Source organism: Pelophylax lessonae, assembly GCF_965119305.1.
Source record: "Pelophylax lessonae genome assembly, chromosome: 2".
In the NCBI taxonomy this organism is placed as follows: domain Eukaryota; kingdom Metazoa; phylum Chordata; class Amphibia; order Anura; family Ranidae; genus Pelophylax; species Pelophylax lessonae.
In genome coordinates, this window is record NC_138769.1 from 263,245,197 (window position 1) to 263,268,050 (window position 22,854).

At 47.0% G+C, this 22,854-nt stretch overlaps 1 protein-coding gene across 1 annotated transcript in view; it reads right to left on the reverse strand.

Annotated features, from left to right (window-relative positions):
- The window catches only part of CDK18 (cyclin dependent kinase 18), a 327,716-nt gene that overhangs the window by 279,875 nt on the left and 24,987 nt on the right, over nt 1–22,854 (reverse strand). The window lies entirely within an intron of this gene.

Here is a 22,854-nt window from a genome sequence, read left to right on the forward strand (position 1 = left end):
ATCCTTTGTCTCAAGACCCTGAGGGATGAAAAGGCCTCCTATGAGCCAAGAAGAATGTCCCACATCTACGGCGAGGCTCCTTGCCCTTGGTAGCCTGCGTAAGAAGAGTACTCTTCCCCCCTGTGATGATGTCATCCAAGGAAGCTCCAAACAAGCAATCCCCTACAAGGGGGGAGATCAGATAAGGCCTTCTTAGAAGTCTTTTCCACAGACCAGCATTTCAGCCAGATAATGAAGGACCACTGCTGAAACAGACAGCCTAGAATAAAAGGAGTTGCATCCAAAGAGGCATCACTGGACCAACTGGTCTGCCAGCTTCACAAAGGCAGGGGAAAGTGGTTTCCCCTGCAGGCCACGGCGTAAAAGTTTAGCCCACTTGGTCAGAATATGCGACACCAGGACAATAGTAAATACCGGCCTAAGTGCCAAACCAGCCACAGTGAAAATATGTCGGGCCAGAACCTCTGCCCTCCTATCAGCCGGATCTTAAAAGGCCGGGTAGCTTTATTTAACCTGGAAACTGGCGAGTCCACTACAGGTAGGACCATCCAATTTTTAGGCAGGGAATCCTTATAAGGATACCGCATAGCAAACCACTTAGGGACCACAAGAGTGCGTTTTGGACAGCCCCACTGTTTTGTGACAATGCTGTCAAAGTAAGCGGAAAAGGGGAACACCCTCGCCACTTTAGAGGGCCTGTGGGTGCCAAAAGGGACCGCGCATCTGACGCAGCATCAGCCGTAACCTCCATTTTTAAATTTTCACGCATGTGCACTAGAGGAACAGAGGAACCCTCCTCACTATATGAGCACTCAGGGTGCGTGGACGCAGACCCAGTAGGGTGACTCGCATCTGAGGCGGCCGAAACAGATTCAGGATCTGATAAGACAGATGAGGCAGGGGAGGGCGGGGGGACTCTATATACTAAGCTAATCCGGAAAACATAATGAGGGGAAGGCCACTGACTGTGATCCCGCAAAGGGGACGCCAACCAAGGGCCCACGAATGGACCATCTACTTGGTCCCGCAAAAAAAAAAAAAAACAAGGGGGTCACCCTCTGAGCCCCTCCATAGAGGCCCGCATAATAGGAAATAGCCTCCTTAACAAGAGGGGCCACCCGCCATGATGCGGACTCGCAAGCAGGGTACCCTGATTGTCCCGCAGCAAAAATAAGGGCAGGTGCCCTACACAATAATGGTGGAATTGCTGCCATCAAAAAATAAACTGCCCCCACAGCACCACCCCTTCCAATGGAGGCGCCAAACTGGCCGCATGGCCTAGTAGGCCGCAAGTCACGGCCTAAGTTTTTGTGGAGGCCCAGCCACCAGCGTGCGAATCCCAGCCAGGCAAATGCCCAAAAGAGAGAGCGGGGGCTTCAGCTAACCTCACTGGGGCCGCCCCCCAACGGGGGTGCCTGACTTAGCCGCATGGCCCAGTAGGCTGCAAGCCGCGGCTTAGTAGGCTGCAAGGCGCGGCCTAAATTTTTGTGGATGCCCAGCCGCTTGGCCGCGAGCCCCAGCGGAGCCAATCACCCAGGGGCAGCGGAGGGGGGGGTGCCCAAACAGAGAGTAATGGCTTCAGTCACACTCACTGAGGCTGCCCCACATAGCTCCAAAGTCGCGGCCCAAATTTGTGGCCGGATCTGGCCGCGTGAGGCGCGGACCCATGGATGCTAAACCATCTACTCCCCCAGCTCAACAACTGCAGCAGGGAACCCAGAGGATATCCCTGCCCTAGTCACCAACCCCCAGGGTGGCGAGGAACCCTGCTCAGCCCCCCCCCCCCCGTATTGCGCACCAGGAAAAAACAGCCAGCAGCAACTCTAAAAAGCCCCCCTTAAGAGCCTGTGGCAAAAGCCAGCTCATAACCTAACCGGGGAGGGGAGGTGGGAGAGTCCAGAAGACCCACAGTGACCACCGAAATTTTAGAGGGGCTGGGGGGGGGGGGGTTGAGGTTGAGGTGTTTTAGAAGCCCAGGTTTCTTTGATAGTGGCTTTCAGCTCATCTGAAGCTCTCATCTTCCTTTTGATAATACCCCACAGACGAGTTTGCTGGCCAAACAAGCACAGTGATACTATGATCATTAAACCAGGTATTGGTACTTTTGACAGTGTGGGCAGGTCCAAAGTCCTGCTGGAAAATAAAATCAGCATCCCTATAAAGCTGGTCAGCAGAAGGAAGCATGAAGTGCTCTAGAATATCCTGGTAGAGGGCTGCACTGCACTTTGGACTTGATAAAACACAGTGGACCAAAACAAGCAGATGACATGGTTCCGTAAATCATCACTGACTGTGGAAACTTTGCACTGGACCTCATGCAACTTGGATTCTGTGCCTCTCCAGTCTCCACTCTTCCTTTAGACTCTGTGACCTTGATTTGCAAATGAAATGTAACATTTTCCATGGTCCATGATGATTTGGGGAGTCATGTCATCTGCTGGTGTTGGTCCACTGTGTTTTATCAAGTTGAAGTCAGTGCAGGAAATTCAGAGTCACAGTTACTTCATGCTTCCCGCTGCTGACTAGCTTTATGGAGATGCTGATTTCATTTTCCAGCAGGACTTGGCACCTGCCCACACTGCCAAAAGTACCAATAACTGGTTTTACTACTTGAGGACTGCCCCACGCAGATAAACTGTGGCAAGGCAGCCCTCCTGCGTGAACCGACGTATCTGTATGTTAGCTCGTGCTGCGGGACTGGGGCATGCCAATAAGTGGGTCTGGCGGCCGCGATGGCAGACCGCCATTCTGTCACAGAGGAAGATAGAGATCTTGTGTTTCTGCTAGCAGAAACACAGATCTCTGTCTTCCTCTAGTTAGGCCATCCCCCACACAGTTAGAAAGCACTCCCAATGAGCACACTTAACCCCTGATCGCCCTTGATGTTAATCTCTTCCCTGCCAGTGTCATTTATACAGTGACAGTGCATTTTTTTTTTTGTTTATCACGATCACTGTATTGGTGTCACTGGTCCCAAAAAAGTGTCACTTAGGGTCAGATTTGTCCGCTGCAATGTCGAAGTCCTGTTAAAAATTGCTGATCACCGCCATTACTAGTAAAAAATATAAAAAAAACAGAATTTTTGTAAAATCTTACCTGTAAAATTCCTTTCTCTGAGTCCTCCGACAGTCGCCGCCTCCTCTAAGTCATCACTGTTGGGTATTGTCTTCCTATCCGTAGGAATAGCTAGGCATAAAGACTTAGTCCAAAGACAAAAGGCATTAGCATATACACACCCATGGGGGCTGTCCCATCCGGTCAATACCCACCCTGCATCACCACTCCCAACTCAGTTTGGTAGCATAGCAGTAGGTAATAAGAACCCCAAAAGAGGGGCGGGGGCGGCGACTGTCGGAGGACTCAGAGAAAGGAATTTTACAGGTAAGATTTTACAAAAATTCAGTTTTCTCTTACGTCCTCCGACAGTCGCCGCCTCCTCTAAGTCATCACTGTTGGGATGTCCCAAAGCAGTATAAACATGAGGGGTGGGAGACGCAACCGTAGAAAAGGCAACGCAGTACCCACATCAGAGAAAGGAATCTTACATGCACCATAAGAGAACCAACGGGGCAACAGAAAAAAAAACAATACTCAACAGGAGCAACAGCCCAGGAAAGCAAATGCCAACAGCCAGGGACCCAGAGAAAAATTCAAGGGTCCATCATGGCACTGCCGCACTGAGAACTTGCGGCCAAAAGAAGCATCAGCTGATGCCAGAACGTCTACTTTGTAGAACTTGGAAAAAAGTGTGCACCGACGACCAAGTCGCCGCCGCGCACACCTGGGCCACCGAGGCCCGATGCCAATAGGCCCAGGATGCACTCAAAGACCTGGTAGAGTGTGCCTTAAGGAATGAGACGCCACAGGGCGTTGGAAAAGGACAGCCAGTGCAGACACCTGGCCCTTTATCGTGGCCAGCGCCAGGCGCTGATCCACTCCAGACTGGAGGAAAGCCAAGATTCCCGATACCGAGTAGGAATGAGGGGAGAACCCCCTGGACTCACACCAAGTGAAATAGGCTTTCCAGGTATGGTAATAGATCTTACCAGAGGAGGATTTCCTAGCCTTGATTAGGGCAAGGATAACCTCAGGGGATAGACCCTTGTCCTTCAAGACCTGGGTCCCAACAGCCAGGCCGTTAAAGCCAGCGACTGTAAAGCAGGATGGAAGCTCGGACCCTGAGACAGGAGATCTTCCCGCAGAGGCAGGCGCCACGGAGGTGCCACTGCCAGGTGAACAACGTCGGCGTACCAGGACTGGCTAGGCCAGTCCGGCGCCACCAGAATCACCATGTGCGGTCCCGAGACCAATCGGCGAGGGAACCGGGATAGTAATTGAATCGGAGGAAAGGCGTACATCAGACAATACTGATGCCAAGGGGCCACCAACGCATCCGAGGCGTCCGCCAACGGATCGCGCGTGCTTGCCACGAACCTTTCCATCTTTTGATTTAGTTGGGATGCGAACAGATCCACGTCTGGGGATTCCCACTTCACACACAGCACCTGAAAGACCTCCGGGTGTAGAGACCATTCCCCCTGGTCCAGGGTCTGGCGGCTCAGATAGTCGGCCTGCCAATTTTCCACACCCGGAATGTGAACTGCCGAGATCGCCGGGACATGAGTCTCGGCCCAAGACAGAATGTCGGTCACCTCCCGGGCCGCTCGAGCACTCCTGGAGCCCCCCTGGTGGTTGATGTAAGCCACCGCGGTAGCATTGTCCGTCTGTACGTGAACAGGCAGGCCCTGAAGACTGTCCGACCACTGGAAGAGACTGAGTTGTATCGCTCGTAGTTCCAGCACATTTATCGGGAGGGAGGACTCCTCCTCTGACCAAGTGCCCTGGGCAGACAGGTTGCCCAGGACTCCACCCCAGCCCGACAGCCTGGCGTCCGTGGTAACCACTGTCCACAACAACGGACGGAAGGACTTGCCTTCCGCCACTGACGGGGACTGGAACCACCACAGAAGAGCCAATCTGGTCTGGCGACTCAAGGAGACATCCAGATCCAAGGACTGAAGAAGTCTGTCCCACCTGGCCCGGATCTCCGCCTGGAACTGGGCAAAGGGGATCCCCTGAGGGACCTGAGTCCGTCCCGCAAAGTCCGGAGCATGTCCTCCGGCAAGAACACCTTTGCCTGAGTAGAGTCCAGAACCATTCCCAGATAGGGAAGGCGAAGCAACGGAGACAACATTGATTTTCGAACGTTGATGGTCCATCCGAACTCCTGGAGCGTCTGTACCATGATGGACAGATCACAGTAGGCCCAGGACCGAGGTCAACACCCCGGTAAACACCCTGGGTACCGAAGCGAGACCGAAACGTAACGCCACAAACTGGTAGTGGTCCTCTGCGATAGCAAACCGAATGTACCGCTGATGACCCTCGAAAATAGGGATGTGCAGGTACGCCTCCTTCAGATCTACCGAAGCCAGGAATTCTCCTGGACTCAAGGAGGCCACAACCAAACGGAGACCCCATTCGAAACTGCCGAACACGCCCGAAGCGGTTCAGCGCTTTCAGGTCCAGAATAGGACGCACTTTGCCCTCCTTCCTAGGCACAGTGAACAGATTCGAACAAAAAAACTTCCGAAACCTGTCCCGATGGGGTACCGGGACAATCACTCCCTGAGCAAGCAGGTCCTGCACCGCTTGATGCAAGTCCTGCAGACGCCCCAGAAGCAGATGAAGATTGGAGGGGAAGAATCTGTCCGCCAACCGGGAAAGGAATTCGATCTGGAAGCCCGATCGAATGATTTCCTGGACCCACCTGTCCGATAGCCGGAGCAGCCAAGGTCGGAGGAAACCGCGCAAACGTCCCCCCACCCCTGAAATGGGTGAGGGCGCCCCTTCAGGTAGAGGCGGATTGACCCGACGAGCCGGCATTGCTGGACTCCTGCTCACCTGCCCATGGCTTCTTCTGGGTGCCCTTGGCCTGGAAGGTCTTGCCCTTGGGATGGGCCCGAAAGGCCCGAAAGGACCCCCGATTGGAACCAGACGCAGAACCCCGCCTGCCTCGAAAAGACTTGGTCTTCGGGTTCTGGGGCAGCATAGAGCTCATGCCCCCCGGGACGCCAGTCACCAGGGCGTCCAATGCCTCGCCAAATAGGCGAGAGCCAGCATAGGGAGAATCAGCAACCGCTTCCCTTGATGACTGGTCGGCCGACCAGCTCTTCAGCCAAATCAGTCGCCGTTGAAGCACCGCGACACTAGAGAGGCGAGCCACTAAGGGGGCCTCGGCCAAAGCTGCATCACACAAGTACATGACTCCTTGGTGGATTTTATCCACCAATTTCAGCCGGGTAGGTGTGACACCAGCAGACACAAGATTGCGCTTAAGCATCTTAGTCCATTCAGCAGCCGCCTGAGCCACCAGAACGGACGCGAAAACGGGTTTGAGCAACGAACCCGCCACCGTATAGGAATGGCGAGATAGGGACTCCAAACGCCGGTCCGTGGGACCCCGGAAAACCGGAGCATCCTCAGTAGGAACCAAGGTAGCCTTGTTCAGCACGGCCACAGTGTGATCCACCTGTGGAGGCACACACCATCCTGATTCCGTAGCCAGATCAAAAGGATAAAGCATCCCAAACCGACTAGGTACCAGGAATGGACGTTTTAACGTGCGCCACTGTTCATCAACAGTGTCATGGAATTCTTCTGGGCAGGGAAAAACCTGCACAGACTTGCGGGTCCTGTGCGTCCCAAATGGGAACACAACGCTCGGAGGACAGGGCTCATGCTCTAAATGTAAGGTGTTCTTAACAGACACAATCAAATCATCCATGGTCGCCCGTTCTGCAGGCGACCCCGGGGAGGGGGCATCAACCCCTTCCATCTCAGCCTCCCCCTCAGACCCCAAGGGGTCCAAAGATGAGCGGGACCCTGAAAAGGGCACGCTCACAGCAGCATCCATATCCCCATCTGAATCAGAAGAGAGAGACAACCTGGGACTCCTACTCGCAGCACCTTCAGACATCAGCAGATCCTTATTCGCCACCGCAGTTAGAGCGGGGCGCAGCGGGGCCACAGGAGAACCGGGACCCCCCACTAGAGCTGGAGGAAACTTGCTTTCCTGAGAATCCATGGCTCAAGTTATCAGAAACAAACTACAGTGCAAAAAAGATGTACTGTCCCCTTTAAAAGCGCTGCGGTGTGCGCAGCCCCACCGCTACTGCAACAGTGATGAAGACCCCCAAGGGAGAAAAGAAAACTGAGCCAGAAGCGAGATACAGAGGGAAAATGAGAGTGATAACCTGCAGAGCCCGCAGAGCGTTGCTACCAGTGTCCTTGCTGCTGATGGAATGCTGCTGGAGAGGGCTGGACTAAAGTCAGACCCCGGGAAAATGGCTGCCCCATAGGAATGCATGGAGGCTACGCCAAGATGGCCGCCGACATGCGGTCGGACCGATCGTTCCACCGCCCACAAAATGGCAGCGGATGGTGCCAAAATGACATGTACAATCGCCCCAGAGGAGCTATACATGTGTGCTCACAGTAAAGATGGCGGACCGCGCAAATTTTTCCCTGCTGCGCTCGCCGCACAAGCACAAACGTCTGCACCCCTAACATGCACCTAAGGTGACACAGGGACAGGGACCCCCCGGCAAACATACAGATCTGCACAAGCGAACCCCGCAGGGATCGCACAGGGAGTCACACAGGCACAGACATGGGGACACACAGCAACACAGACTGCCACCCCAGACAGAGGCCCCACACAGAAAAGTACTTACCTGTACCAGATGGCGTGGGGGAGCCTCCATGCACGGAAAACCTCTGTCCTCATCTGACAGGGAGTGCCGTGAGCCAGGGACATGATGCTGCAGCACCGCAGACTAGTCCTGTGAGGTAGCCACCTCACGGCTGCATCCCTGCAGCGAACAGGGATGGGTAGTTCGTAATGCCAGGGCGAACCATAGCTGAACGCTCGATGGTGGGCTGGGGGTCCATCTGACCCTTTTGCTCTGGAGAACCTGGGCGGTCAGTCCGAATCCCAGCACCGCATGATCCATCTTCATCCGAAGAGAAGACTAATACTAGAGCTGACAAAATAAACAGCTAGTAAAGTGAGAGAAAAAACTGACATTTTTCAAAGAAAATCAAATAAAAGATTAGGAAGGCTGAGACTGAAGCCCCAGCAAAAGGTAAGCCTGACTATTCCTGACGCTAGGCAGATTAAAACTGAGTTGGGAGTGGTGATGCAGGGGGTTTTGACCGGATGGGACAGCCCCCATGGGTGTGTATATGCTAATGCCTTTTGTCTTTGGACTAAGTCTATATGCCTAGCTATTCCTACGGATAGGAAGACAATACCCAACAGTGATGACTTAGAGGAGGCGGCGACTGTCGGAGGACGTAAGAGAAAATTAAATTCCATAAATCTATCCCATAGTTTGTAGACAATATAACTTTTGTGCAAACCAATCAATATACACTTACAGTATTGGGATTTCTTTTACCAAAAATATGTAGCAGAATACAAAATGGCCTAAATTGATGAATAAATTTGATTTTTTTATTGGGTATGTTTTATAGCAGAACATAAAAAATATTGTTTTTTTTTTCAAAACCGTTGAGCTTTTTTGTTTATAACTCGAAAAAAAAAAAACGCAGACATGATCTAATACAACCAAAAGAAAGCTCTATTTGTTGGAAAAAAAGGACATGCATTTTATTTGGGTACAGCGTCGCGCAATTGTCAGTTAAAGTTATGCAGTGCCGTATCACAAAAAATGGCATGGTCATTAATGGGGTAAAACCCTCTGGGGCTGAAGTGGTTATTGATCATGGTATCACTGTGCTTGATTGGCCAGCAAACTCGCCTGACATAAACCCCCATAGAGAATCTGTGGAGTATTGTCAAGATGAAGATGAGAGACACCAGACCCAACAATGTAGACGAGCTGAGCTGAAGGCAGTTCTCAAAGCAACCTGGGCTTCCATAACATCTCAGCAGTGCCACAGACTGATCGTCTCCATGCCAAGTCGCATACTATACTGTACATGGACATACTTTTTAGTAAGCCAACATGTCTGTATTAAAAATCCTTTTTATTTATTGGTCTTATGTAATATTCTAATTTTTTGAGATACTGAATTTTGGGTTTTCACTATCTGTAAGCCAAAATCATCAAAATTAAAAGAAAGAAATGCTTGAAATATACAACAGTATGTTATCTGTGTTTCACTTTTTGAATTGAACTACTGAAATAAATTAACTTTTCTATGATACTCTTTTCTGAGACGCACCTGTATATATATACACATAACATTCAGATAGAACATTTTCATGGTCCCAGTTTTCTTTCTGCCCATTATTAGTATTTATTTAATTTGATGGTAATGCTGAAAAGTCATGGGATGTTTAGAGGGGAATTAAAAAAAAAACACCCGAGGTGTCAAAACCGCCATTAGGGTGCCAGAAATACGAATGCAAGTTACTCACTAGGGGGAGAGCCTTTGGGGACTCTAAGATGGAGAAAGACCGAGCGGTTCTTGTAGACGAAAAGCTCAGCAATGTCATGCAACATCAAACTGCCGCAAGCAAAGCCAACAGAATACTGGCACGCATTAATAAAGGGATTCATTTCAGAGATAAAACGATAATCCTCCCACTCTTCAAGACTCTGATCCGGCCGCATCTCGAGTTTGTTGTCCAGTTCTGGGCACCGGTCCTCAGGAAGGATGTGCTGGAACTGGAGAGAGACAAAGCTAATAAAGGGACTGGAGGATCTCAGCTATGAGGAAAGACTACAAGCATTGAACTTATTCTCTCTGGAGAAGAGACGCTTGAGAGGGGAAATGATATCAATGTACAAATACTGTACCGACGACACTAACATAGGGAACAAACTATTCAGCAAAAGAGAATATAAAAGGACTTACGGCTATTCGCTATAGTTAGAAGAAAAGTGGTTTAACCTTAAATTACGTAAAGAGTTCTATACTGTCGGAGCGGTAAGGATGTGGAATTCTCTTCCACAAACATTGGTATCAGCAGGGAGCATCGATAGTTTCAAAAAACTATTAGCTGGGCACCCTAACGACCACAACATACAGGGGTATACAATGTACTATTGACAAACACTTTTACACACACACATCATAGGTTGAACTGGATGAACTGGTGTCTTTTTTCAACCTCACTAACTATGTAACTATGAACATTTTTCTCGTACAGTACCAGATTGTATGATTTTTGTTTTAATTAGTAGAGTATTTGTCTGAAAAAAATTGGAAGAGCAAGACTAGGTATGTTCAGGAACAAAATAATACATTACAATAAATTACATCACTTCCAAAGTTGTATTCTGTCCTATGAGATTATTCGTAAATTGAGTAACTTCTTCATTTTCAAAATTAGACTAGCATACAAAAAAATAATAATAATAATATTAATTTGTCCGATATTCTCATCATACTGTATGTATGAGGCTTAAGAGAAATAATACATAGTAATGTTTCTGCTGGGAGATAAATAGAATGTCTTTCACTGTAAATAGCCTGAAGCCAGACACACTTGAATTGTTTTAATACACAAACAGAACAGGAATTTCCTTACACACTCACACAACATATACGGTCACTAAATCTTTTCGCCAGTCATCTTCTCTTCCTTTTAAAAACAATGCTTCTAATTGTCTGAACAACAACACAAGTGGATGTGGGGGGAGCCTTCTTGAATAAAGGAGACTTAGCTATTGTAAGTACATGCACACCATGCCCAAGTGTAGGCACAGGCCCCTTTATTGTTATTATTATGATCAATATACAGGATTTATAAAGCGTCAACAGTTTGCGCCATGCTTTACAATGTAGAGGGGGACAGTACAATTAAAATACAGTAGGAATAGGAGGGCCCTGCTCATGAAGCCTACAGTCTAAAACAGGGGTCTTCAAACTATGGCCCTCCAGTTGTTCAAGAACTACAATTCCCATCATGCCTAGCCATTTCTGTAATTGACAGAGTTTTACAATGCCTCATGGGACTTGCAGTTCTGCAACAGCTGGAGGGCCCTAGTTTGAAGATCCCTGGACTAAAGGGAGGTGGTACAAAGGGTAATAGCTGGTGAGATGATCTGATCTAGGTGACTCGGGTACAGTTCTTAGGTGGAGGTGGGGTAGGCTTCCCTGAATAAGTGAGTTTTTAGGGATCGCCTAAAGGCGGACAGAGTGGGGCAGGGAGTTCCAGAGAATGAGAGAGGCTCTGGTGAAGTCCTGGAGGTGAGCGTGGGAGGAGGTAACAAGGGAGGAGCGTCTTGGGGGAGCGGAGAAGACAAATTGGGCACTATTTTCAGGTGAGGTTGTTGATGTAGCTGGGGGCGATTTTGTATTTTGAATTTTATACGATGGGGTAGGGGGAGGCCAGTGAAATGATTGCCAGAGTGGAGTAGCAGTCACGGATTGGTTAGTAAGGTATATTAAGCTAGATACACATTATACAGTTTTTGTTGTTCAATTACCTTTAGATTTACCTTCAACTATGTAGTGCTAGGGCCTGCCTAATTGCATACAATTTGAAAGTGTTTAGGTATGACCTCATATTACATGGGTTTGGTAAATCTAAAGAAAAGTTGTACAAGAGAATTCTATAAAAATTGTATGTCTAGCAGCAGCATTCACAATAGACTGAAGGGGGGGGGGGGGGGATAGCCTGTGAAAAGGTAGACTGTTGAGTAGAGAGTTGCAGTAGTCAAGGTGGAAAATAACCAAGGAGTGAATTTGTTGTTTTGTGGTGTAATTTCTCAGGAAGGGGAATCTGGAGTTAGTCTGGAAATGTTGTGGAGGTTAAGGTGGCAAGATTTAACCAGTGATTGGATGTGGAAGTTCTATTCCCAACAACTCCCTGGGTTCATTGACATACCCTGGGGTTAATTCCTCATATCGGCTCAGAGCGGCCAGGCCTGTTGAGGCAGATACAGCTAGGAAAGTATTCTGCAGCCCGATGAGAGGCCCTCCACTGTCAAAACCGTTGTTTTGACAGGCCAGAGACTAAAAGCACACAGATTCTCCAAAAGATGCAGCTACTGTGGAGAGTGCATCCATGATCACTAGGACAGTACTCCGGTTCCAGTGGCTAGTTTTAGGAGATACCCATTTCCATTCTGAAAGCCTAAGCAAGCGAGTCCATTCACAAAGTGCACAGCGACTTGTGCATGTGCAGTGGGAAGCCGGCAGTGAAAGCTCAAGATTCACAGGTGACTTTACTTAGTAAACATGCCCAAAGACCAGCAAAGAACCAGCCCAGGTGAGGATGGCGCTGGATCCTTGGACAGGTAAGTGTCATTTTTTTTAAAAGTCAGCAGCTAAAGTATTTGTACTTTTTTTTTTTTTTTTTAAGACTAAAAAAACGCTTTAAAGAGGTTGTAAACTCGTTTGAGTTTTTTTTTTTTTTTTTACACCCTGCAAAAGAAAGACATAATGAGTTAGTATGCATCGCATATTAGCTCATTATGCAATACTTACCTCAGAACGAGCCCCCGCCGTGCCGCTGACTCACCTCTATGACGGGCGACATGTCTAGTCGCCCGTCTTCCGGGATCGCGGCATCCGGCCATCTGATTGGCCGGAGCCCGCGGTGACGTCACTCCCGCGCACGCGCGCGGGAGCCGACAGTCACGGCACGGGGCTCTGAAGGAACGGCACGATCGGCCGTTCCTTCAGAGCGCATGCGCCAGTGACGTCACTGGCGACATGTAAGGTAAATATCTCCTAAACGGTACATGTTTAGGAGATATTTACAGTACCTATAGGTAAGCCTTATCATAGGCTTGCCTATAGGTACAAGTTGCAGAGGAGGGTTTACTTCCTCTTTAAGGTCAATTATTACACATCTGAAATTCTAAATTCCTCTCTCGCCCTGAAATAGAACATTCTTACCAGAATTCTTCTATTAAAAAATTTCCCCATTCATTATAATACCTTGGCATTCAACAGCTCGCTGGTCAATTCATTCAAATTCCTCCTGGTCTACGACAGGAAGAAGGAATTGATTCCATTGAATGGCCCCCTCGCTCGCCTGTCCTAAATCCAATAGAGCACCTCTGGAACATTAGGTTTCAGTCCATCCGACACCGCCACAGTGCACCTTAGTGTGTTTAGGAGCTCAGTGATGCCCTGGTCCAGATCTGGGAGGAAATACACAGGACACCATCCATCATCTCATTAGGAGCATGCCCCGACATTGTCAGACATGCATACAAGCACGTGGGGGCCATACAAACTACCATTTTGAGTTGCTGCAATGAAATTTTAGCAAAATGGACTAGCCTGCTGCATAATTTTTTTTACTTTGATTTTCAGGGGGGTCTTTGAATTCAGCCCTCTGTAGGTTGATCATTTTCATTTCCATCAAATGATGTGGCATCCTTTCATTCCTAACACATTACCCAGTCCATATCAGTATAGATATCCAGCATGAGATTTTTTCCCCATTTAGAGCTGATGTGTTTTCAAAGTATTCCTTTATTTTTTTTGAGCAGTACAAATCACCAAAGAGAGGTCTGTTACAAAAAAAATGGTATAAAAATAAAATTGTGTTTATTGTTGCATGTCAGTAATTGTCACTCAAAAGATCATAGCACTGAAACTGGAAAATGGGCTGGTAATATGCTGCAAGTAAAAAATAGCTGTTCATGTGCCAGAAATATAGAGGTTGGGGGGGGGGGGGGCATTTACTCAAACTGGAGTACTCAGAATCTGGTGCAGCTGTGCATGGTAGCCAATCAGCTTCTAACTTCAGCTTGTTCAGTTAAAGTACAAGTTCAGGCAAAACCTAACGCTAAACCTACTCTCTGCCACATTATAAACCTAATCTATCTAACCCTGTGAAGTAAAAATCACTGTACTAACCTATTTTGCAGCCAATCCGATGCAGTCCCAGCATCAGCTGTCAGCGGCGGCTTCACTGTGGAGGCAGGTGCAGGAGAGGCAGCCGACAGCAGAAAACCTATAGTAACTCTATGGGTGATGTCACTTCCCAGCCATTTCTTAGCTGTTGTCGGTCTTCTCCTGCACACAGCTTTCGCTGCTGGAGACCAGACCAGATCAGATCAGCTGCAGAATAGGCAAGTACATACTCTGGTTTCTCTTCAGATCGAATAAATCTTTCGCCTTTTACTAAAGAATAGGCAAGTACAGCAATTTTTTCTTTACGGGTTAAATAGATTGGGTTTAGAATGTGGTAGAGAGCAGGTTTAGCGTTAGTTAGTTAGTTAGTTAGCTTTGACAATAAAACCTGAAAGCGGATTGGTTTCTATGCAAAGCTGCACGAGAGTTTGCAGTTTTAGTAAATCCCCCTTTCCCCATGTTGTGTTCCTGCCTTCCTCTTTAACAAAACTAAGGGGGTGATTTACTAAAAGCAAATAGACTGTGCACTTTGTAAAGTGCAGTTACACTGTGCAAGTGCTGTTGCTCCAGAGCTTATTAAATGAGCAGAAGCTCTGCTGACTTTCATCATCCAATCATGTGCAAGCAAAAATGCTGTTTTTTTTATTTTCCTTGCACGTGATTGGGTATTCTTTGCAGAGTAAAGCTTTACCTCATTTACTAAGCTTTGGATCAACTGCACTTGCAGAGTGCCACTACATTTTTTGCAAAGTGCACAGTATGTTTGCCTTTAGTAAATCAACCCCCAGTGTATTTTTGGTTCTGAAAATCAAACCACATGATGTCAGCCCTGCCTATTACAAACATCACCAACCTTTTCTCATCTCTCTTCCACCTCCTCAACACATGACCCTCCTTTTCCACAGGCAGCGAACACAGAAAGTTATAAGCTCACTAGATTTCTGGCAAAATCAACAAGTATTTTTTGCACTTATAACTTTAATGTCTCATGCACACCACGTGCAGTGGGACTGCATTATGCAGCTTTTTCAGCGTAGTCACACCACAAGACAAAGCAAAATGGCTTGCCTTCTATCAGGTAAGTTCATACCACCGCATTTCATTCTGTTGTACTGCAGTGATGCGCAGTAAAAAAAGTACCGCATTCAAAAATGTTTTCAGTACAGCATGGTGCATCACAATTACCACCTTGCACTGCTCCGCAGACAATAAAACGTAAAGATAAAAAAAAAAAAGTGAGATGGGTACATCGGCACTGTTGTCATCCTCCCTCAGGACAGCGACTGCATTCTAGAACAGCTGCTGGTGTTCACTGATCTTGTTTCCACTCTATATACAGTCCACAATTTCACTTTAAAGAAAGGGATGAATTCCAGAGATAAGACTATAATCCTTCCACTTTATAAAACTCTGGTCCGACCACATCTGGAGTATTCTGTCCAGTTCTGGTCGCCAGTCCTCAGGAGGGATATATTGGAGCTGGAGAGAGTCCAGAGAAGGGCAACTAAACTAATTAGGGGATTGGAGGACCTTAATTATGAAGAGCGTCTGCAATCACTTGATTTATTCTCCCTGGAGAAGAGACGCCTGAGAGGGGACATGATAGCAATTTATAAATATCTCAATGGTGATCTCAGCTTAGAAAAAAGCTATTTAGTCGAAGGGATTGCATGAGGACTCGAGGGCATACAATGCGATTAGAGGAGAAGCGTTTTAACCTCAGGCAGCATGGGGGGTTCATTACTGTTAGGGCTACAAGATTGTGGAATTCTCTACCACAAGAGGTGGTTTCTGCGGGAAGTATGGTGGCTTTCAAAAGACTCTTAGATCAGAACATTCAGGGCTATGTGAGATGATTACAGCCACACACACCTACACAGGTTGAACTGGATGGACTATTGTCTTTATTCAACCTCACCTACTATATGTAACTTTACATGTCAATTTAAGCTCCAGAATTTATGTATTAGAAACAATCATAGAGACAGTTACATTTTACAAAGACGGGATATGTGTGGCTACATCTCAGGAAACTGACTGAATTCCTGCAAATCCTTGTCTTTCTTTCAGTAGCTGCCACACTTTACTATCATAAAAAACTGGGTAGAAATCACAAGCTTGCCTTTTAGACTAACATGAAACCATAAGAGCCAATTCAAATGAAGCAAATATTATTTGATCTGAGATTTCATTGTATCTGCCCCTCACTTTAGAGAATTATTTGCTCTTGACAGTACACATTTTACTGCAGGTTACTTTGATCTATTTTGTACAGTTCTCTTTTCATCTGGTGCTTAGATGTATAACTTGGGCTAGGTTCACATCTAGCCATTTCCTGAGTGCTTCAGTTACGTGGGCACAGCAGCCCATTCATTTCAACTGGTTGCTGTACCTGTGAGAAACGTAGGAAAAAGGGTCCCTGCATTTTTTCAAAATCATAATTACACTGAAATTGCATGGTTCTTTTGCACCTTGTAGTTTCATGTACCCGAAATTGTGCTGCATTTTCAAAGAGTAGGGGTGCCATTAAGAAAAAATGCTACCCCCCACGTGTCTGCTAAAGGGCAGTGAGTTTTGCCTGCTGTTGTGGGAACATGGTTGATTTTCACACATGCCTGAACCCACATAAGTGTGATCCTAGCAATGGAGAAAGCTCAGGTAAGTAGCAAAAGCCTGGTTCACACTAGTTCGATTTCAGATTTGACTTAAAGTGTTACTAAATCCACAACAGTAAAACCAGTCTGATTATGCAGTAAAGCATGCTTGTTATACTCACTGTGGAACCTAAGGGGTTAATCCTTTCCATTGTGTAAAAAGGCTGTTTGATTCCAGCTTTTTGGATCGTCCCCTCCTTCCAATGTCCCCTGATCATTTCATGAAAACACAGAATGTATGGAGTCAAGCTTCACATGCTCAGTTTGGTGTGTATTGCTAGAAAGGTTTTTTTTTTCTTGGAAGAGTGCATGTGATCAACACAAGGCCCATCAACACTGTCGAGACAGAGGGTCAGGGGTCTTGCAGCCTGATAGGAAAGTCAGAAAACTCCTCCTACAAGCTTTAACCAGACCCTGACAGAACCGGCCTCTGCTCAGACACAATTTACACCATCCATGCTGGTTGGGGGGGGGGGGGGGCTGCGATTTTTCCTTGTCTTCAACCGCAATCAGTACGTCAGTGGTGAGGACTTTTTACTTTTCTTCACCAGGAATCCTTTAGGCATGTTTGTGGCAGAAGTGGTGCAGCCTTTTTACGGGGCATCAGAGCGGCCCAGGGGGCAATTGTCCCCCTGCCCCCTGGCCCAGTCCTCCCCTGTTTGTAAGGTTTCCACACCCTATATAGAAGATATTGCCCTGCTTAGCTTAGTATCGTCCGCAAATACTGAGATTGTGCTAGTTATCCCATTCTCTAGGTAGTTTATGAATAAATTAAACAGGATTGGTCCCACGGCAGATCCTTGGGGGGACCCCACTTTCCACACCCGAACAATCCGAATACTCCCCATTTATCACTACCCTCTGAACTCGCCCCCGGAGCCAGTTCTTACTTCAGGTACTCACCCTATGGTCCATACCTACGTACCTTAGTTTGTACAGTAAGCGTTTACAGTAAGCGTGTACTCCAGTGACCCTTGAGTCTCCAGTGATCCGAGCATTCTTGTGCCTCCAGTGACTCTGGGATCCTTGTGCACTCCTGTGTCACCCAGTAACACCAGAGCACCATGCATAATCTGTGACCCCCAGAGCACTTAGGCTTCCAGTGACTCCCAGAGCATCTTGTGTCATCCTATCACTTTAGTGCTCTTCCATGATGCTTCGTCGACTCCCAGAGCATCTTGTGTCATCCTGTCACTTTAGTGCTCTTCCATGATGCTTCGTCTCCATGCAGCCTCAGGTATTTCTCTGTATTTTCTTTCTTTTTTTAAGGGATAATGCCTAGGAAGCCAGTGAAGTCCAGGTGATCAAACATGTCCATGCTCTTTTGACCTGACTGCATGCCTCGCCCACTCCAGCTGCCAAACCTCCAGCAATATCTTGGGCTAGCTCTTAAACCTGTGCCCTCGACATTTGCTTGCTGCCTTCTCCATGCTTCCCAGGGAATTCCAATGCTTGGTGCACATTCAAAAACCAGTGTAATATTCACTTCAAGCTGCAGCCACAGAACTTTTCTACAGACCATGTTAAACTGGCTTTAGTAATTTCCCTGCTCTTTGGGGAATTCTTGGCCTGGGCATCCCTGCTCTGGAAAAAAAGGCAGTCTAGTGACAAACAAAATTGCTGATTTTCTGACACCTTCCGCAGAATCTTCTATGATCTTACTTGAACCTCCTCAAGTGTTCTTCTACACCCCTAGTTTCAAACTCTAATGGTTGAACTAGCCTGGAAAAATGAGACCCCCCACAACCAACTATTGAGTTTAGGGTTTATCTAAGGGATTATAGTCAAATTGTCTGGATGCAAAATTTCTTTATTAAGGAATGTCAACAGCAGCTGGGAAACAAGTCTCTAGTGTCATCAAAGCTTTGAAAACTCCTATGTTGGGCCCACAACTCCAAGCTCTTCGGACAACCAAGTGTCCAAGGAACTGACATATTATGGCTAATAATACCCAAAAGGGTGTAGAGGACTAGTTAAAAGCTTGTGCATTTTGTGCCCAAACTAAGAAACCAACCCAAGTACCAGCATGTCCTCTTCTTTTGCTAACTATACCCAGTGAACCATGGCACTATTTTTCAACAAACTTTTGCCAACCTTTCACTGCTCGGAGCATTTTGTACGTCTTCCTTCACTGCCTTTGGCTGTTTCCATGGTGCCTCTCTTCATCTTAGAAAATCTTTGAGCTTCAAGGCATGCCTAGCCACATTGTCTCAGATCTCAGGGTACTGTTAACCTCTTGCTTCTGGAGCCTCAAAGTGTTTGAATAATTCCTTACAAATTCCCATGGCTTATTTTCGAGAGGACAACAGAAAACCTAACAGGATCAACCAATCCATGGAACAATATCTTTGTGCCCTAGTGTCTGCCCACCATGACAATTCGTTTACCCTCCTGCCTGGGCAGATTTTTATCACAATAACCATCTCAATACCAGCACCAAAGAGTCCCAATTCTTCATGGTCTATGGTAAATATCCAAATAAAGTAAATATGTCTTCTCTTGCCAATACCTTGTTATTCTGAGATTCCTGAAATATGTGCTATGCGGAAAAAACTAATTTAGTCTCAGATTCAAAAATTGCACTGAAAAGCTCTGCTTCTCCAACCTGGGGATCAATGTTTGGCTTCTGCCCAAAGAACATTTATCGAAAGGTTACCTTCAGAAATTTGTAGCCTATCATATCTGACCTTACGTAATCACTGCTAAGATTAATCCAGTCTGCTACAAACTTACAAGCTACCAAATTCTTTCCAGGTCACCTTGTTTAAATCTCTGGTCCTGAGTAGGTTTTCCCATCCTTTATCTTTTAGTACTCCTCTTGCTGATTTAGCTGATCAAATCATGAATGCCAAGATTTCTGGAAACTGACTGGAAGGGCTTTGGCCCTGATAAAAGATTCTGGTCATGTATCAAGTGAGACATGATGGCTCCTCTGCTGAAATTAAAAATTGGATTTTTGACTTACCCTGAAATCCATTTCTCTGATCTTCATTGACAGACACAGCTTCTCCTCTTCTTGACAGTTATGCTGCCCCCTACAGGAGTAGGACACTAGGCATGGAAAAAGCTTATGGGGCAGTCCCAGGAGGTATACTCCCACTCTCAGCTATAGGCATTAAGTTTTGTTACAAGCAGTGTCAGAAGAAAACCAACTCCACAGAGGGGTGGGTGCTGTGTCCATCAGAGAAATGGATTTTATTGGAAGTCAGAAATCCCATTTTCGCTTTTGTTCATTGACGGACACAGCTACTCATCTTCTTGACAGTTGGAACGCCCCAAAGCAGTGTCAAACATGAGGGGTGGGAACAGCAAGAAAAAATTCCCAAGGCTAAACCGTAACCAACCAGGTAACACAGAGCTCAATCATAAACAACTGGAGCGCATCTGAAAAAAAAAAAAACAATACACCCTCAAAGAGGGTCAGGTCCTCTAAACAGCAGCCTGCAAAACCTTGCTGCCAAAAGAAGCAACCGCAGACGCCAACACATCCACCTCATAAAAACTTTGTAAAAGTGTACACAGACGACCAGGTGGCCGCCTTGCAAACCTGCGTCACTGACGCCTGATGACTGGAGGCCCAGGAGGCACTAAGCACCCTAGTAGAGTGTGCCTTGACAGGGAAAAGAGGAACCTGACCCCTGATGGAATAGGCCTGAACAGGGGTCAAGTCCTGGGAAAATAAGTGTGGGAACCCACCCAAGATTACCACCCCCAACCTCAAAAATAAAAAAAAGTGTGTGTTCGTGTATATATACCTCTTGAGGAGCGAGGGCCAATTTAGCAACTTGGTAACCGGTCACGGGCCACAATGAGCGGAGCGGACAGATCAGATGACAGGTCCGTGTCAGCATATGCAGAGCAGATACGGACACAGCCCGCTCTACTTAAACACAGCGTGAGGCGGACCACAGGAGGAGAGGCGGCGATTGCCGCCTTCCTCCCGTGATCATCCGGGAAACGGAAAGAAGACCTGCCTGCTTATGTAAACAAACCAGGCGGATCTTCTGTGAGACAGGTAGGGGCAGATCAGCAGTTTCAGCTAAGCTGAAACTGCGATCTCTGTGCCTGTCACAAACCCCCCCTCCCCCCCCCCACAGTCAGTAAGCATACAGGCATACATTAACCCCTTCCCTGCCAGTGTCACTATTACAGTAACAGTGCACATTGTTAGCACTGATTAGTGCAGTAATGTCACTGGTCCCCCCAAAAGTGTCAAAAATGTCAGTCAGGGGTCCGATCTGTCCACAGGACTGTCGCGTTCCCGCTAGAAATCGCAGATCGCTGTGAACATTTTGCGCAAACCAATCAAAATACGCTTATTGTGATTTTTTTACCAAAAAATATGTAGCAGAAAACAAAATGGCCTAAAATGTTAAAAAATTTTGATTTTTAAATTTTAAATTTTTTTGGGGGAATTACGTATAGCAGAATGTGAAAAATAAGTGTTGCTCTTTTTTTTAGTGCAAAAAATAAAAATATCGTACAGGTGATCAAATACCACCAAAAGAAAGCTCTATTTGAGGGAAAAAAAGGACGTAAAGCATTGCACGACCGCGCAATTTTACGTTAAAGTAACGCTGTGCCGAATCACAAAATAGGGCCTGGTCAGGAAGGGGGTAAAATCTTTCGGGGCTGAAGTGGTTAATGCACTTTTTTCTTTCTCCTTTGCTAATAAAGGTCCTATTGACTTTTTTTTAACTATTATTAATTTATCGGCTTACTCAGGGCCTGATGTATTGGAACACCAATACCATCTACTTTTTTCTTATACGTTCTTAGGGATGTGGCAGGACTCTCTTTGGCTTATTGGCATGTAGAGTTGGCACTCAACACTTTCCACTATTATTAATTTATGATTGCACAAATATCAAATGTTTTTTTCATTTTTGAATATTGTGCAGACTAGCACATTTACACGTTACATTGTCTTTTCATATTGCTTTATTTCCATCTCTCTGTTTCTCTCATCTCTCTCTCTTCCTACCTGTCTTTACTTTCTCTCTCTCCACCTCTTCTTCCCTCTTTGCTCTTTTTCTCTCTCTCTTACCTCCCTGGCTCCCTCTCTGCAGGTGCTGATGCTTCCTGTATGGCGCCTGTGTCCTCCTCTGCTTCCTGTAGTGCGGCTCAGTGACAGTGAGTTTACAGCGATGCTCGGGGATGGCGGGTCGCAATCTGGGCTTACCGACCCGCCATCCAAGAGCAAGAGGTGGCGCTGGGATTGTGGGGGAATGGGAACGGCGTTCCTGCTGTGGAAATAGTACAGGAACGCCGTTCCCATGCGTTCCCCCAGGACTTGAGCCCTGGGCCTGAACCACCATCTATCTGATTCATCTGGAAATGATCGCAGAGGATGCGGACAACCCTTTTTGAGGTCCATGGAGAGTAAGGCTTCCTGAAAGGTTCCGTAGCTGCCAGGTACACCCAAATTGCCTGAACCACATCCAAGGCATGAAAGACAATTTCCTTCAGATGTTTAGGCCTGGGACACAGGGAAGGCAACGCAATGTCTTCATTCAAATGAAAAACAAAGACAACCTTTGAAAGGAAAGACAGACAGGGGTGGAGAACCACCTTATCCTTGTGAATCACCAGATAAGGTGAACGACAGGATAACAATGCTAGTTCCGACACTTTACCCGCAGAGATGACAGCTACCAAAAAGGCCACCCATTGGGACAGCGTAAGGAGGGGAATCTCCCGAATATTTTCAAAGAGAGGCTTCTGTAGCGCTGAAAGCACCAAATTGAGATCCCAAGGCCTGCCCTGGAGGGACCAGGGAGTGTGTGGCCAAAGGTCGTTGGAAGAAGAACACCAAAGCCAACACCTGGCCCTTTATGATACAATTTCTGAAGTTTGTCCAGAGGTAGGAGCAATCTGGCTAATACCAAGTTCAGAGTCAGGCCCAGATAGTTCAACTTCGTGGACAGACTGAATATTCAGAATCCAGACGAATTTGCAACAGAGTTCGTATTGAGATCTCAAGATTTTCCACCAAGACTCCGCTTGCAGAAGGAGATCATCCAAATAGCCCAGTACCGCGATCCCCATTGGCATAGCAAAGCTGGCACCAGGGACAACATTTTTGTGAAGACCTGAGGAGCAGAGGCGAGACCAAAGGGTAATGCCAAAAACTGATAATGCTCCTCTCCCACAGCAAAGTGAAGAAACACTGGTTACTGTCACATATTGGAATGTGAAAGTAAGCATCCTTGATATCTATAGAGGTGAGGAAATCTCCCTGGTGCAGGGATGCCACCACTGTTCGAATGGATTCTATTCTGAACTTCTGTACCCGCACAAAGCAGTTGAGCTCTTGAGGTCCAAGATTGGACACACTTTGCCTTCCTTC